We start from the raw sequence: 18,326 nt of genomic DNA, 5'->3' as shown, positions 1-18,326 counted from the left end.
AGACATTTCAATTGTGTGGATTTCAGTACATAGAACGAACTGTAAGGGGTCTGAATTATATCGTCTTTCCTTAAATGGTGGTTGAGTTTTGTTCTGGGAGCACTCAGCTAACTCACATATGCTCTTGACCCTCTCAAGCTCATTTTTATGCGTTGTTGGGAAGGTCTACTTAGGATTTGTCTATCGTCACGAGGCCTGCCCCTTACTATAGGGAAGAGATTGGCTGACATTTTCTGAAAAGAGCCAGATAGTAGAAATTTTAGGCTTTGCAGGTAAAATACAGTCTCAGCCACATATTATTATGCTGTAATCATTTAAAACCCATTTTAATTGACCACAGACTATACAAAGACAGCCCATAGCCAGGTGTTGTCTGCAGAGCATAATTTGCTGAACCTTGCCCTAAGATACACACTTTACTCCTAAAGTCTGATCTTTCTGGAGTCTCAGCTGAATGCCTACAACCTGTACTACCTCTACCCTGGCCTCTGTGTCACAGTTAACCCTCCCTGTGAGGACTCAAACAGCCTGACCCTGTGCGTAAGTGGCTTATTCCTCAGCCAAGAATCAGGGCATGGAGACTTCTCCCTCCTACACAGATGTGCCCTTTCTAGCAACTGGTTCCACAAATTCCAGCTATCTCATCATCCCCAATTTCTAAATTCTTTATCTCAGTGCACCTATGTTGGAGACATTCCTCCCAGGAATAAAACCGGGTCAATGGCGGCTTCATCTCACATGTCTCCAATTCCCTGAAGGATCACAATTCTGTGTTGCTTGGTACCCATTGCCTGCAAAATGATGCCTCCTATATTTTAGCTAGTATTAAAGTTGTTTATGGTACAAGTTATTCTGCCACGGCCAAAAGCAGAAGATCCTCTGAAATATTCTGAAATCTAGTCCTAGGGCAGCTTTCTAGAATAAAGGTTATCTTTTAGCCAAAATATGTTATTGGTGCATACTAATGCTTTCACTGTATTAACAACAAAAAACAACAGCCACTGGTATTTGCAAATATGTATTAATATTTAGTTTCTACTGTGTTATAGGCAGTACAGAGTAAAGAACAAAATAAGCATTGTCTTAGCCTTAAGGGGAGTCATCTAAAGGGAGTGGGAAGACAAGAGAGCTAGAAACCACGACCAAGTAAACCACAAAACAAACTAGGGAGTAACAGATTGTGGGTGAGTGTAAGGAAGGTGATAAGCATTGTAATGAAAGTGACGAATGAAGAATAAGAGTAGCATTAATTAAGCTTTTAAAAGGTCACTCTGGCCCTAAGGAGTGAATAGAAGGTTGAGTGATCATAATTTTTTCTCCAAACCAGGACTTTCTTGGGAAAGAAGCAAGTGCTATTAATAATAATACCAGGACAACAGTTGTAACTACTATTGTTCCAGGAAATGCAAAGTATACATTTGCCCTAAAAGGGACAAAGACTAGAAAACAGGTCAGAGAGTTGCAACGCTATTGGAATAACCTAGATGAGAAATTGTGACGACTTCGAGTAGGTGTGCAAAAGTGAATTTTGAGAGGAATTCACAGACTTGAGAGATACTAGGAATCACAAATCTAAAGGAGAAGGTAGAGATGAAAAAGATGTAGGAGTGAAGAGCAACAGCTGAGTTTCTGGTCTCAACAAGTGAATTAGGAGCTGTTGTAAAAAGACACAATAAGGGAGGAAGAGCAGATAAATGTGCACGTGTGTGTGTGTGTGGAGGATACAGATGATGAGAGTGAATTTGGGTATATGAAGTTTAAGATGTCTAAGTGATATTTAAGTTAAACAGTAACTTTTTATGTATAAGGACCTAGAATTCAGGTAGTATTTTAAAACTGGACATATATATATATATATATACACACACACACACACACATATCTGGACAAATTAGTGTTGGGGTCAGTTGTGACCCCAATAACAAGTTGTGATCAAGTTGTAGTTGCTTTCAAACCTATTCAAAAATCCAAGAATTAGCAGATACATAAAATATAGTATGTATGTAATACCTACATATACTTTAAATGATCTGCCACAGTTCCTGCAGTTAGGAGGGTAGGAAGAGTAATAATATCCTTTTCTGAGCTTCTCTAACACCTCATTTCATGACTAACAAATGGCATTTTCTCTTTCCTTGCATTATAATTACATATACCTACCTTTTTGCACCACCTACTAGAATGCACAGCCCTGGACAGCAAGACATTACTATTTTCCTAGTGGTGTGTATAGTATATGCTCAATAAAAGCTTTTAGACTAATGTAATTCCTCTTTGATACCTAAGAAGCAATACTAGTCAGAACGGAAGCTTAAGGGTAGCAGCTGAGAAGCTCCACTTGTGAAGAAGTTGTAATGTGTTAAGCCAGATGGGACCCTCCTTTCTCAGGCTCTGAGTAAAGACAGGCTTGTGAAGGGCTATGCTGTTTTTTAAAGTTCATTTCTCTTAATGGCAAATGTAGCTTGAGGACAACTTGACAACACGCCACTCTGGGCAAAATTGCATGCACTAAGGATTTTCCAAATTCCAAGCTGAGTCCTGCTTACTAGCTCATGAACCCTTCCCCTACCCAGCAACCACAGTCTTGTCAGCACTGATTTTGTCACCCTTGGTCAATCTGGTGTCTGTAAAGTTTGGTTCCAATTTCTCAATCTGCATCACCTGAATGGCTAAGGGGAAGGAGGATGGCTAAACCTCAATTCTTCAGTTTGAGGCCAGTTTTGGGAAACATTCTGGCCAGGAATCTCTTGGCTATTTAGAAAATTATTCTTCCTAAAGCTGTGCTCCCAAATCACTTCATGCCAAGGGAGATGGCTCTGCATTAGAACATCTAGGAGCAAATAAGCAAACCCAGGTTAATCAAAACCACTTAAATGTTAACTCAGCTATCTTGAAAAGAGTTCAATGTTTAATTCAGACATCTATAAAAACATCCCTTAGGCGTAAAGATGTCAAGACACACATGCAATCAAGATTAAGAATACATAACCCCTGAAAATAACACCACAAAATTGCCAAAAATATTTAAATCTCTAAGTTGTTATCAGAATACTCTGTATGTGCATATATCTGTGTATGTGTGGGTGCATCTGAGGCAGGCAAGCTTTCAAAAATCATGCCTCCATGTTCTCTATCCAGGAAAGCATCTATATGGTTCAAAGCAACCTGCAAATGAGAAACCACACTGAGGCAAGTATAAATGAGTAGAATGTGGCAGCGAATACATCAGTCTCCTCACACGTGAGCAAGACATTGTGCCATCAAAACCCTGTGCTCTGATCACTCGGTCAACCCAACTCAAGTTTTTTAACTTTTGGGAAATGCACCATGAGCACACGATCAAGCTGCAGTTGCTTTCAAACCTATTCAATAATCCAAGCATCCACATCCTACAACAGCAGTGACATACTGCACAAGGGAGGAAAAAGAGGGAGAGGGACAAAAGACTGATGACAAAAGGATGATGATGAGAATATCCACCGCTCAGAAAACCTTGCTTGATGGAATTATTAGGCTACGGTGTTTCTCATTATGGTGAATGTACTATTTAATTTTGATTTCCCTGAAAGCAGAGCTGGCGTAAAATACAAGTGCAAACTGTACATTTTAGAGTGATGCAAGGGAACATCAATGGGGAATGGAAATTGAGACTTGGCTAGGAGGAGAACAATTAATTTTTGTTAACAAGCAAGTGCCCACTATGGGCAACTGGGGCTTAATCCCATCGTGGAGCTCTGGGAGATGGCAGAACACACTTCAGTGCTGTATCCTCACTCTAGAGCATGAGGAAGCTGAGGCACGATCCACTAAGTCCCCATTTATCCTAAGTTGAGTGCTTTTTCCAGGGTTGTTAATTCCCTGATGCTTCTTGCTTACTCAGTCCATGAAAGGAATGTGTCCCACAGCCAGAAAAACAGCCCTTATGAAGAGATTCAGTGTAAAAGCATGCGATCATGTCTTTTGCAAGGACACAGATGAAGCTGGAAGCCATTATCCTCAGTGAACTAACGCAGGAACAGAAAACTGAACACCGCATGTTCTCACTTACAAGTGGGAGCTGAACAATGAACACACAGAAACATGGAGGGGAACAACACACACTGAGCCTCTTGCGGGAGAATGGTGGGAGAGAGAGCATTAGGGAAAACAGCTAATGCATGCTGGACTTAATACCTAGGTGGTGGGTTGACAGGTGCAGCAAACCACCATGGCACATGTTTGCATATGACACAAACCTGTACATCCTGCCCATGTACCCCAGAACTTAATAATAATAATTTAAAAATAAATAAAAGAAATTGAGGGATTAAAAAAATAGGTTCATAGGTATTTTTCATAGGCAGCCTTTAACATAAAGGAGTGGGTGATAAAATAAAATGTCAGGGATCTGATACCATCTGCTACAGACATCTCCCAGAATCTTTAGAAACATCCATTCACTCATTCATTCATGTGTTTTACTTAGCACTTAGGTGACACATAGAAATGCTTCTTGTTTTAATAATTTTTACATTTCTACATTCTCATTACCTTACTTGACACAGTTTGTGAGCAGAAATCAACAGAACTAGCAGGCAATAAAATAGTTACAGGCTGGGCGTGATGGCTCACACCTATAATCCCAGCACATTGGGAGGCTGAGGCGAGTAGATCACCTGAGGTTTGGAGTTCGAGATCAGCCTAGCCAACGTGGTGAAACTCCATCTCTGCTAAAAATACAAAAAATTAGCCAGGCGTGGTGGAGGGGACCTGTAATTCCAGCTACTTGGGAAGCTGAGACAGGAGAATCTCTTGAATCCGGGGGGCAGAGGTTGCAGTGAGCCGAGATTGCACCATTGCACTCCAGCCTGGGAAACAATTGAAATTCAACAAAGTGAAATTCTGTCTCAAAAAAAAAATAAATGAATAAATAGTATCAAAGAGTCAGTGACATATGGTAGACATTCCAACAATGCTTCTTTGTAACAGCTGGACTTAAATGGCGAAACAATGAATGCCAGTAGGGACTGTGAAAAAAGAGGTTCAAAAGACAGGCAAGGGTGAGTCCTGGGCCAATGGCCACCCTGGGCTACCTTGCATGGTAGTTCTGAATGCTCTGGCCTCTGACTTTCGATATTTTACATGAACATGGAGGTGGATCATCCCAGAACACAAATCAAGCGTCTGCAGTGTTTGAATACACACGGAGAATCGGTCTACTGAGAGTGGGGATACTGCATAAACAGTGTGGCATGATTCTGGACCCAAAGATTTTGGCTGGCCGATGTTAGATCTATGTATGCTATGTTACATGGCAAACAGGATTTTGCCAATGGAATTATACTTATGGATCTTAAAATAGGGAGATTATCCTGGATGCTCTGGGTGGACCCAATGTAATCACATGAACCCTTAAAAGCAGGACAGAAAGCAGCCCGACAGATACAACAGAAGAAGAGTCATGAGAAAATCGAACCATGAAAATGATTTGTTAAACCATGGCTGGCTTTAAAGATGAAGGAAGGAGCCATGAAATATAAAAAAATATGTATGGCGCCCTCTGGACACTAGGAATGACCCTCAGCTCATAGCCAGTAAGAAAACAGGGACCTCAGTTCTCTAACTACAGGGAACTGGACTCTGCCCCCAATCAGAATGAGCCAAAAAAAAAAAAGTATTCTCTCCTAGAGCCTCCAAAAGAAACACAGCCTTGGCGACATTTCAGTTTTACTTCAGTGAAATTCATGTTGAAATTCTGACCTAAAGAACTGCAGTATAGTAAATTTTGGTTCTATAAACCACTACTTTTTTTTTGTGGTAATTTGTTAGGGCAGCAATAAAAAACTAATACAGATTTCAACATGAGTACCAACTCTGAACTAGTCATTTCGGCAGCCTGGAAGAACTCTGCTTAAATTAAGCTTTCAAGATCACCTTCTGGGTTTGGTTTAAGGATCACCTGATCAGTTCTCAGGGCCCAAGTCACAAGCATGGAAAGCTGGGGTTGGCATATGAGCTCCCTCTCAGATATATGCCTGCTATAGATTCTGTGTGTGTCCCTTCAGCTTATCTCATGATTATTTACTTACAGTAGATGCTCTGTGTGCATAATCTGTTAATGTGTGTTAGAAATATAAAGAGGCACTTCCATGTGTCTTTGGAATGAAAAATTCCACAGTTTGGTATACAAACTACCACATGAGTAACCTGTTTTTAGAAAATAAATGGTCTGGGTTCAAAATAAGTAAATGGCTAGAAACAGGATTCTGCCACTCACTGGCTGAGAAGATAGAGTTGACATCAAATGCTCCTCTTCTTGAACCAAACCTTTGTGTTTTCCTTCCTTTTCTCCTTGGAAAACTCTAGTATACAAAGAAGAAATGATTTCAACCACCAATCCACTCAGTGACTGCAGTCCTGACTGTGAAGAGATCTTAAATTAGAACACATAGATTTCTATAATTGCTGCTATAGTTGTGGAAAAATTTCTGCACTTTTAACAAAAACACCTCCCGCTTTATGAGTCAGGGTCAAGAAGGTAGATGTTAAAGAATTTAACTGGTAGCACCTAAAACTTTGCACATAAAATACTCAGCACATTTGGTAGCTATCTTAATATCTAACTAACCAGGGGAGGCATTTTCCAGCTGTCATAGTTGCATCCTGCAAAGGTTAGGCCTCAATGCTAGGTCTAACCCCAAAGTCCAAAGTAATAAAATACCACACCCTTCTCATATCTTAGCCTCACAATGGGAATGATCATTTAAGTTCCTTTCTTCAAAGCAAATGCATTCTTTTTTTTTTTTTTTTTTTTTTGAGACGGAGTCTCGCTCTGTCGCCCAGGCTGGAGTGCAGTGGCGCGATCGTGGCTCACTGCAAGCTCCACCTCCCGGGTTCACGCCATTCTCCTGCCTCAGCCTCCCAAGAAGCTGGGACTACAGGTGCCCACCACCACGTCCAGCTAATTTTTTTGTATTTTTAGTAGAAACGGGGTTTCACCATGTTTGCCAGGGTGGTCTCGATCTCCTGACCTTGTGGTCCGCCTGCCTCAGCCTCCCAAAGTGCTGGAATTACAGGCGTGAGCCACCGCGCCCAGCAGCACATGCATTCTTAACATGAGCTAAGGCAATCTTAGTAGACATCGACGTAGCCTACCATGTTTGTCAAAACAAGTGAATACAGACATGGGTTCAATTCCCAGGTCCACAATTAGCTATGGTTGTAACTGCTTTTTTTTTTTTTTTTTTTTTTTAGAAGGACTCTCCCTCTGTCGCCCAGGTTGGAGTGCAGTGGCCGGATCTCAGCTCACTGCAAGCTCCGCCTCCCAGGTTCACACCATTCTCCTGCCTCAGCTTCCCAAGTAGCTGGGACTACAGGCGCCCACCACCACGCCCAGCTAGTTCTTTGTATTTTTAGTAGAGACGGGGTTTCACCGTGTTAGCCAGGATGGTCTTGATCTCCTGACCTCGTGATCATGAACCACCCGCCTCGGCCTCCCAAAGTGCTGTGATTACAGGCATGGTTGTAACTCTTAATCCCACTTTTTCTCTAAGTGTGAATTAAAGAGACTCTGTGCACTAATATGTGAAATGCTTAGCGTGTGTTTGTGCCCAATGACTATAGGCTTTAAGGTTCTCATGCAAATACTATCAAACACACTAAAGCGACTCCGATGTTTGCATAACTTTTTTTCCACCTTGGAGTGAATTCAACCATTTCGATTGGTCAATAATAGTTTTTTGTTATTTGTTATTCTCTGGGTATAGGGTTTTACACAGGTGACTGTGGGGAAAAAAACACAAGGGTTACGGCCTTACACAGAAAGACGTGTGCTCCAGGAGCTCACTTACAGGTAGCGTCTAAAAAAATTAAACTCATAAAAGCAAGAGTAGAATGGTGACAGCCAGAGGCTGGGAGGCTGGAGGATTTGGGAGATAGTGGTCAAATAATACAAACATTCAATTACACAGGAGGAATTACTTCATCAGATCTACTGTGCAACATGGCGACTACAGGTAATCACAGGGTATTATATTCCCCAAAACTGCTAAGAGAGCAAATTTTAAGTATTCTTACCCTAAAAAAAAAAGGTAAGTACGTGAGGTCATGCAATGCTGATTAGTTCAATTTAGCCATTTCACAATGTACACGTATTAAAGCATCATGCTGTATACAATAAGGACATACCATTTTTATTTGTCAATTTTAGAAAAATGGTTTAAAAGAGGGTCAGCGCCTCAGATAGATGGCATCTTTGCTGCAGAAAAAGGTTCAGGAAACCCATGCAAAATCATGAAGTATGTGGACAGAGGAACTAGGCAGGGTGCTTGGAGATGATGCTGAACACGAGTGGGGAGGCGGAGTGTATCAGGGGAAAGGTGGCACTCACGGCGAGACCTGCACGTGAAGAAAGCAGACTACCTGGCTCCATCAGATCATCTCTAAAAGGACCACACAAGCACCTTCTACCTCTGGTAGAAGAAAGCTGGACAGAAGCAAACTTTCTAATTAAGCTAGGGGCATTAAACCATGAAATATTAGAATGCATTCTTCCAAACACCAGTTGCTTGCTCATTTAGGTAAGGTGACAAATGAGTCTCCATACAGAATGGGTCTCACAGGAGGCTGTAAACTCCAGAGATGAAACCAAGTAACACGATGTGACTCACATACTCATCTGTTCCTTTCTCCGTCCATATCGACCTATAGAGGATTGCTGTGTCCATCTGATTTGTTGTATGTGGTGGTGACACAGAGGGAGCCAAGGATGCCATCTCTGTCCCCAAATGGAGTCCACTATTTCTTAAGCAAACAAGAAAATGCACATACACAGGGACTATGATACCATAGCTGGTTTAAAATGGCATTTCAAGAGGGCAATAGGATTCAGAATATGTAATTAAATCAGTGGTACTAATACACATCAGGATGAACTATCAAGTTTTGGGGGCTTTTGTTTGGTTGGTCGGTTAGTTGTTCATTTGCTTTTGATTTTAGTAGCAATGTATTTGATCCTCACGAGGCCTTGATGTGTGTTTGCTGGGGCTGTTGTAACAAAGTACTAGGGACCAGGGAAATGAAACAACAGGAATTTATTTTCCCACAGTGCTGGAGGCCAGAAGTCTGAGACTCAGGTATCAGGAGGGTTGGTTTCTTCTCAGACCATCCTCCTTTGGCTTGTAGGTGGTCATCTCCCTTTGGGTCATGTAGTTTGCCTCTTGTGCGTGTCTGTGTCCTAATCTCCTCTTCTGTTAAGAACACTACCTGGCCAGATGTGGTGGCTCACGCCTGTAATCCCAATACTTTGGGAGGCTGAGGCAGGTGGATCACCTGAGGTCAGGAGTTCAAGACCAGCCTGGGCAACATGGTGAAACCCCGTCTCTACCAAAAATACAAAAATTAGCTAGGTATGGTGGCGGGTGCTTGTAGTCCCAGCTACTCAGGAGGCTGAGGCAGGAGAATCACTAGGAGGCGGAGGTTGCCGTGAGTGGAGATCATGTCACTGCACTCCAGACTAGGCAACATAGTGAGACTCCATCTCGAGAAAAAATAAGAAAAGAAAAGAACACCAGTCATATTGGATTAGGTTCCATCCTTATGGACTCATTTTATCTTTATCTTACTTATCTTTTTAAAGACCTTAGCTTCAAATATAGTCACATTCTGAGTTACTGGAGGCTAGAACTTCAGTGCATGACTTTTGTGAGGACACGACTCAGCCCATAGAACATGATAATTTATTATAGCTGTTCCTCCATATCCATGGTCCTTGGTGTCAAGACTTCATGTGAATACCAGAGTCCATGGATGCTGATATAAAAGGAGGTCTCTGATATAAAATGGAGTAATATTTGCATATAACCTATGCACATCCACCCATATGCTTTAAAACATCTCTAGATTAGTTGAATACCCAATGGAATGTGAATGCTATGTAAACAGTTACTATCCAGAATGTTTAGGGAATGATGACAAGAAGAAAAATCTGCACATGTTCAGTACAGATACAGGTGTGCGTGTGGGGTTTTTTGTTCCCCTAAATATTTCTGACCCATAGTTGGTTGAATCTGCAAATATGGAACCTACAGCTATGAAGGGCCAATTGTATTCCTAGGGTGAGGCTGAGACATCAAAACATTTTACCAGCTAAATCTGAAAAGCACTATTCTCAACTCTCATTCCCACGTGAGAAATGGGTTAAAAATAGACAGTGCCTCGGTTCATCTCCAGATATCTGATCCAGTAGGTCTGGGGTGGAACTGAGGAAATGGCACTTATTATAAACATTTTCAGTTGCCGTTGAAGGGTACTCTAAGAAGGAGTAACTTGGCAGAGAGACATGTGATGATCCCATAACATCACAAGTTCCTCTGACACTGCTATCTGTTTGATACTGATACAGATCATTTATCTGTGGGCACCTGGGTGGTCCCCTGTGGTTGGGGGGAATATCTTACTCATACAGGGAAGGACAGGGTTCCAAAGACCCTGGAGCATAGACCTTTCTTCCTGTGCCTCCCTGCTCTTGATGACTGAGAATTGAGCCAAAAAGATGTACAAATTCAGGTAAGCATCTAGCCCTGCATGTGCCTGAAACCAATAGCTCCTTTCTCTTAGCTGCCAATACATAAAGTCAGTGCCAATCCACAGAGGCATCAGGGACGCATAGCAGGGTATGATGAAGAGTTGGCTTTTAGCAAACCTTTAACCAAACTCTTGGCTCTGCAGTTCTCCAAGTTTAGCACATTTCCCCAGTGTATCAGGAGGGATTCTTTGATCACAGGAAAAAAAGGAGTAAGTCTGACTAACTTCAGCAAAAAAACAAAACAAAACAAAACAAAAAAAGCGATCATTTGAATGAGATGAGGTAGCTTAAGGGATGGATGGATGGATAACCAGACTTAAACATAAAGGCAGGAATCAGGGTGAATCTGAGGTCTAGCCCTGAGAGCTGTCTCTTCACTCAATTTCACCAGGATATCACTACCGAAATGAATCAACTCCAGGTTTTCAATCATGCTTGTTTTCTTCACCATATTTAGCATTACTCTACTCAATATTCAGAGTCTCAGGAGAAAGAATTTCAACAGTCCTGCCTTGGCCATATCTACATCTGATGGCTAGGGGCAGGTGTCTTGATTTATCGTCGCTCCAAGACTGCACATGTGAAAGAGGAAATGTAACCCAAATAGAGTAACGAAGTACTAGCTACCATAGGCAGAAATGTCCATTGGCTGCAACACAACAAGAAAGCATGTGCTTGCTATACCCACGATTCATCCACATACAAAACATAGGCTAAATGAAGTTTATCTACGTCCATGAAGGAGGACAGAAGGCTTTGCTGTCTCATTGCCATTTTTCTTAGGACCATCTTGGGTTTGTCTGCATCATCAGGAAGGAAGAGTTTCCTGCTCGTTACTCAATCCTGCTGAAACTTGCCTCTTCCTACTCCCAACTAGAGGAAGCTACAGACGCCCTATTTATTTGCTTCCTGCCCTATTTCCGTTGCCTATCAAGTATTTTTTTTTTCTCCTGGAATGGTATTTAGACCTCAAAGGAATAGAGCAGGAAGACAAGTCCTTGCTGAGACATCAGTCATAGAAATGAAGAGTAGCTATGACAAATTAAAATGTCAGCATTAGCGATTTGCTTGGAGCTGTTTGATACAGATTTAACGATAAAGCAAGAAATGGGGATAGATTTGCCCTGGAAAGAGGCATGATGACTGGGGATAATAGGCTAAATTAAAGCAAGGGAAAGGGAGAATGAATATTAAGCCAAATATCCTAAATGTGTTAACTTTTGAGTCTTCTCCATATAAAGTGTTTAAATGCCTGGAGAGACTCAAATAAAGAATTAATTAACATATATGTGAATTATAAGATTCAGCATCAAAAATGAAGGACAGTGGATACCTGTACACTTCTTTATTTAATCATATTGCACAATGAAGTTGGAGAAATTAAAATCTGTGACTAGTTGGCTGATTTCTTGACCAGAATCAATCAAGAAGTTGATTTCCTTGTGTTCATCAATTAATGTTCTTGCAAAGACTGGAGAATATATAAGCTCTGTATGGAACAGGTCTTGTGAAGACATTTTAAAAACATGTTAAATGTATTTATGAATTTCTTATTTTAGTAGAGAAGCTGCCCCTGGGGATTATTTGCCTGCGTTCCTGCAGCTTCTAGAAGCAGAGAACTAATTACTTTGGGGCAAACTCCCTCTGCTTGGAGAAAATCACAAAGGTGGGACCATTCGTTACGTGAGATTAAAGCAAGCAAACTTCTGCCAGTTTTTTCCTTGTATGCGTGTGCACACACACACACACAGACACGAGAACATACATGAAATCTCATCAACCATGAAGATCTCAGGCCTGAACCCTGAGAGTCCTCTCTGCAACTCACCACCTACCTGGGATCTCTGCTAATCACTGAGCTGATCACTGAAGTCTGGCTTTAGCTGATCATTTGGAAAGCTAATGCAAAGAATGGTATTCATGCTTACAGAGGGATGCTACTGAGGACAGCACAATCCAAGGAAGGAAGTTACTAGGCTTTTCTTAAGACAGGGAAGAATTCTGGAACAGCTGAACAACAGTTTGCATAGGACAAGCACCAGGATGTATACATGGAAATGTCACCCTCCTTGGGGAGTCCCAGAAATTACTTGCTGGGGGATTCAATAAAAAAGGATAAATTTGTTCTTCCATTATAGACAGATGGGGTTCTGAGTCATTAGGGTTGGAACATAAAAATAAGCATAATTTTATTTTGCGTTTCCAGCCCTAGTTGTAGCTATTCTATTCTTTAAAAGTCATTTCATCTGGGAATGGGAGAAGGTACTTAACTGGAAGTCCTTCAAGCAAGGAATCACTTTTAAAGTGATACAGAATCTTTTGTTTTAATGTAAAATATATGAACGTTCATGCGTTTCTTGATCTTTGATGTGAGTCTAAGGCCTTTTGAGTAATTTCTCTGTCGATAAAAATCCCTCATTATCCTTCCCACATACACCTCACTAACATTTCAGTCACCAGCAGGGGTTGGCTAACTATGACCCACTGCCTGTTCTTGTAAATAAAGTTTTATTGAGACATAGCCTCAATCATTCATTTTATCTATGGCTACCTTTGTGCTACTATGGCAGTGTTGAGTGGGGGCAATGGAGACCCTATGGCCTTCAGATACTAAAATAGTCACAATCTGGCTTTTTTCAGAAAAAGTTTGCTAACTCCTGGTCTATGGCATCAATTCTGGGTTTGATTAAAGTGGAATGAGAATGTCAAGACACACTGAAAAGAATCTCACTGCAGGATCTTTCCAGATTTCTGAGGGATTTTTTCCACGAATATTTTACAGTCCTCTCACCCACAGCTAATCAAAATAATTTTTGAATCCTGTTTTCACACAATGTTTCCAAAGCATTTAGTTTTCATAGAAACAGCTCTTTTTCTTACTGCACTCATTTTTCATCAGTTTACATAATATTCCACTAAATAATGTAATTACAATAAAAAGTGCAGCTGGCAGAAGCAGCCCTGGGAATAAATACAACTGACTCTTGGCAAGCAGACACCGCAACGGGTGAAGAGAAAGGTAAACTTGTACCAAACAGTCACTGCATAGGATGCTGTGCACATCTGCCAATATGTTTTATAAAGAGATAGGACAGTATGTATTAATCTGGTACTTTTGATAAGTGAAGGTCAATTAGGTAAGCTTCTTCTGTTCATACCCTTTTACACAGCATCTCTTGTTTCTCATATTCATCAGTTTCACGTTGGACATTTTTTCCCAATTGTTGTCAATGATTATTTGACAAATGTGTGTCTTTTCCACTAGCCTGTGAGGTACAAGAGAATAAGAACGGTGCAAGTTTTAGTATATTATTATACCTCTACTGCCTAGCACAGTGACTGGCATATGGTTGTGCTCAGAAAATATTTCTTGAATAAATAACTGAATGGAAACAGGCATTTCTGCAATGAACCATCTTAAATTATAGTCAGGAAGAACTCATGGATCTTGTGAGGTCTCACCAAGGAGTGGGGAGAAGGGGGGCTTACATTTTCTCCGATGCTATCATAAGAGCCACTAAGGAATGAAAAGTTGGGCTTTAAAAAGCAGGGAGGGGTGAGACACGGCGGGGGAAGGTATCTCTGATTCTGATAGCTCAATTCCAAGGCAGTCGGGAAGTTTCATTATCTGATGTCCAGAAGAAGGCGATGGGTTTAAGCCAAGATGATCATTAGCAATTTGCATTATGCCATCCACGTCACTCTTATATCTAGCAGAAATGAGAAACTCGCTTCTAACTGGCAAATTAAATATTGATAATGCAGATCTGCTCTACAACCTCCTTCACAAGGCGGGTACCATGATTTGAGTATTTCTAAAAAAACTCAGTCATTTGCATTCCGGTATCACAATCTCTGTCATAACTGTGGGCAATCTGTAACATTATGAAGTTAATATTTATCTTTAAAGCAACCCATTTTTAACTTAAATAAATGAAACAATAAATGGAACATAAAATACGACATGTGCCAAGAAAACTTTGTATTGCCACTGCAAATGGAAAACCAATATCAATAGTCACACATAAAAGTTAATGAAAAAAATCCATTAATATCCAACAATAATTAAGAACCTTTTCTATTCCAGACACTTTTCTAACAACCTCACATGCATTAATTATTTTAATCATTTTTGCATGCAAATATACAGACACAAAGACACATGCGCATGCACACACACAAAAAAACTTATGAAATTGGTGCAATGATTATCTCCACTACACAGTTGAGGAATTTGAGGTAGAGAGGATTTAAGTAACATGTACAAGGCTACAAAGTGCTAAATTGCAAAGTCTAGATTTTATCTCAGTAGGCCTAGCTCCAGGCCCCTGATTCTTAACTACTATATTTTGCAAACAATGTTTTTAAAGTGCAAAGAGATGCTCTAGGGCTGTAGGCTCTCAGCCTGAGGCACACTCCCTTTCCCTTAAAAAGAAAGCTTAGAAAGGGTTAGAGCACTGTTAAAGATACTTTAGTTTAAACTGCGAGTTTCTCATTGATATAAAAAGGACTGAGAGAGAATGGGAAGGGGAGTAACTTTCTCTCTAAGCTATTCCCCCTTTCTTAAAGACTTGGTGTTCGCCTGAAAGCTGTGAATAAGATGTGGGGTAGGTGTCTTATATTTTGGGAAATACAGAGCTAGCAGTTGGTGGTAGCACATGTATTTTCCAGGATCCTTTGTTCAACGCCGATAGCCATATTTTGAAAGCATAGCAGATATCTATATCTATATCTTCGGTGGTTTTTTATTGTGGGTTTTGTTGTTGTTGTTGTTGTTGTTTTTTGTTCAGACAGTCTCCCTCTGTCGCCCAGACTGGAGTGCAGTGGCATGATCTCTGCTCACTGCAACCTTCACCTCCCGGGGTCAAGCAATTCTCCTGCCTCAGCCTCTGGAGTAGCTGGGACTACAGGGGCCTGCCACCATGCCTGGCTAATTTTTGTATTTTTAGCAGAGACGGGGTTTCACCATGTTGGCCATGCTGGTCTCGAACTCCTGACCTCAAGTGATCCACCCACCTCAGCCTCCCAAAGTACAGGGATGACAGGCATGAGCCGCCGCGCCTGGCATCTTTGATGTTATTTACTCAGCCAGCAATGGCTCCTTTTCCCCAATAATGAAGTCTTCCCTCAAGAGTTGGCCCTGGGCAACTATGTTTCTTCATACCATTTCCCTGGACAGATCCAATTGGCCCAGAGTGAACAACTGATCCAGACTAAGCCAATCAGGCTTCTTTTCAGGAATGTGTAACCAGGATGCACTGATGGTCCGTCCCTATACCGGTGGAAAGTGATGCAGCATACATTTAGGTGCTAGAAGGTGTCATGTGTGCATAAAGGTAGAGGGAGTCTTTATCAAAAGAAAAATCCATAGAGGACCCACGAAGAGAAACAAAGACAGGAGATGAGCAAGAGATATGTGGAGTTCAGACAGCTTTCCCATTCTAAGCTCTGATTCCTGGGAGGCCTGGGTACATGCCTTTTCTGCTTAAGAATCTGTCTCTATTGTTTGCATTCCAAATAACCTTAACTGAGAGGGAGTTATCTCCTAAATATTTTGCCATGTCATCAACTACAGAGCCTGCCCTCTGTGTTGTCTTTTCTTGTGGGGAGTTGGGTGGCAACAGATATGTGCTGTCTGTATGCTCTTGGCTGGTATTTCTAGGAGGAAGAGAAGTGAAATAATTCTTGGGAATAATACTGTATTAACAGTAGCTCACCTTGTTGACTACGAGGTCTGCATTTTTTTTTTTTTTTTTTTGGCAGGGCTTTAACTAAATTGTTTTATCCAGTCACCAATCCTATGAGAAAGCTATTCTCATTTTACGCATACAGTCAAGCTCTGAGACACTAAGGAGCATTTAGAAGTTGGATCTGAACCTAAGTCCACAACCAGTACTTCACCAGCCCTACCCACCCTTCCCAGTATGCTGACTACAGTGTCACGTTGCCATACTGCAGATCAGTATTTGAATCCACAGAACAGAATCTGGCATTCATGCATTTGGCTACTTAGCAGTTTTCTAACTGAGCTTGTTAATTAGCCCCCAAACCAACATCTAATACTCAAGCACAAAGATCCCTTTGTAGTCAAATATTTTATGAGTGCTGAGAAAAGTGGGCACTGGAATCTCCCACCCTATGACCATACAATCTCCCTCAACCGGTAGATTGTTCAGGGAAACAAAGGCTCCTGGGATCATATTATTTCTGTCTTACTTGTTTATTTGTCCATCTGTTAGTTCAGATGCTGGAGAGGTAAATGTTGATAACTGGATATGGTCACTGCACAACTATCACCATGACCTGTAGTGATGCTGGAACAAGCTGGTAAATACAGCCCATAGAATCAGGAGTGATTCATGCACAGATTCCTTAGTGAGCTCCTGTGACCATCTCCCCAGAAGAATCCAGCCAGTAATGTGAATTGCAAGCTCAGAAGAAGGCTCAGTCTAGTCTAGATTGACAAACCTTGGGATGGAGGACTGAACAAGTCCCCTGTTGTGTAGTTTGCATAACAACTGAGCAATGTGAGTAATCCCAATAGTTCTCTGAGAAGAGTGATCCTCCTGTTAGGAGTAACTGGCTGATGCCCTTCTCTTGGGAAGGGTAGGAGCCAGAAAGCTCATGGACAGCATATCTGGGCTGAGCTGGTAACTAAGGTACGATGCCTCATGCCTGCTGTCCACACCTAATGCTGAGGGGATATGAGCAAAGACTATATCCAGTGCAGTCCAAATTACACAAGGCAAAATACAAAGACAGTGCCAAGATGGGTAGAAAAGTTAGGATATAGGTTAGGATGGGCGATGTGACCTGTGAGATTCAAGGCTGGCAGCAAAGCATCTGTGTCAAATTCCACAAACCAGAATTCACACAGTTGCTGAGCCCATATATGTAGGATGAAAGAGAGTAATGAAAAGTAATGACAGGAAACCAGCACCCTGACAAACAGAGTGGACCCCTGTGGATTCCTTTTGTGGCAGACTCCACTTGGTAACTACTCTGGAGTGCATTTTCTCCTTCCTTCAGTTTAAGTAAATCCTGTTTATGTTCAGGTGACAATGTGCCTGATGCTGGAAATGAATCATAACTGCTGCAGCCAATCACTGAGATTCCAGTTCACCTTGCCAGTGACTGATGTACAGATTGGCCAATGAGATCTAAGAAAAGGGCTGCAGTGACGAATTCTGGGAATTATTTTCCACCAATAAAATGCAAGAGCTGTGAAGGAGACGCTCCTCCTCCCCTTCCTTCTGATGAGAGTGCTGCCCTGTGAGAAAGTGATATGGGGTAGATGGCAGCCATCTTGGAAGAAGGAAAGGCCAAGGGAAGTACAGGGTTTCCAAACCACTACCCTGATACCGAAAAGCCTCTGAATCCACCCTGGAACTGGGAGGTGGAGAGTTATTTATTTTTGTAAATAACTCTTAGCTTTTCTGTAACTCACAGATAATAGCATCTTAACTGATAATACTGATATGATTTCAAGAGTATGTCCTACAACCAAAAATGTTTTGTAGTCAGCTTAGACAAAAGTTGTATATTATATTGAACTCTTTGTATTTCACCTTTGCACATTAAACGCTATGAGAAGTCCTGCAGTTAAAAAACAAAAACATTTCCGTTTTTTTTTTTAACATGGTATTTCCTAAAATTAATCATATAATCGTTTTAAAGACTTCCTAATATCTTCAAGATACTAAGCACTTCACAGAGTCTGTTTTGGAAAAATTAACTTAGGCTTCGTGAGAAAAAGAAAGGA

General features: G+C 41.2%; 1 protein-coding gene and 1 long non-coding RNA gene across 32 annotated transcripts in view; one reads left to right on the top strand and one right to left on the bottom strand.

The window, feature by feature from the left end:
- Positions 1 to 18,326, bottom strand: part of RBFOX1 (RNA binding fox-1 homolog 1) — a 2,485,711-nt gene that overhangs the window by 642,203 nt on the left and 1,825,182 nt on the right. The window lies entirely within an intron of this gene.
- Positions 7,202 to 10,955, top strand: LOC144337911 (uncharacterized). The gene is made up of 2 exons (XR_013411552.1): positions 7,202 to 7,394; positions 9,387 to 10,955. It is a non-coding gene; the product is annotated as an uncharacterized LOC144337911 (long non-coding RNA).

The sequence above is a fragment of the Macaca mulatta genome, chromosome 20 (assembly GCF_049350105.2).
Source record: "Macaca mulatta isolate MMU2019108-1 chromosome 20, T2T-MMU8v2.0, whole genome shotgun sequence".
Lineage (NCBI taxonomy): Eukaryota > Metazoa > Chordata > Mammalia > Primates > Cercopithecidae > Macaca > Macaca mulatta.
This window is presented reverse-complemented; position numbering and strand designations above follow the sequence as displayed.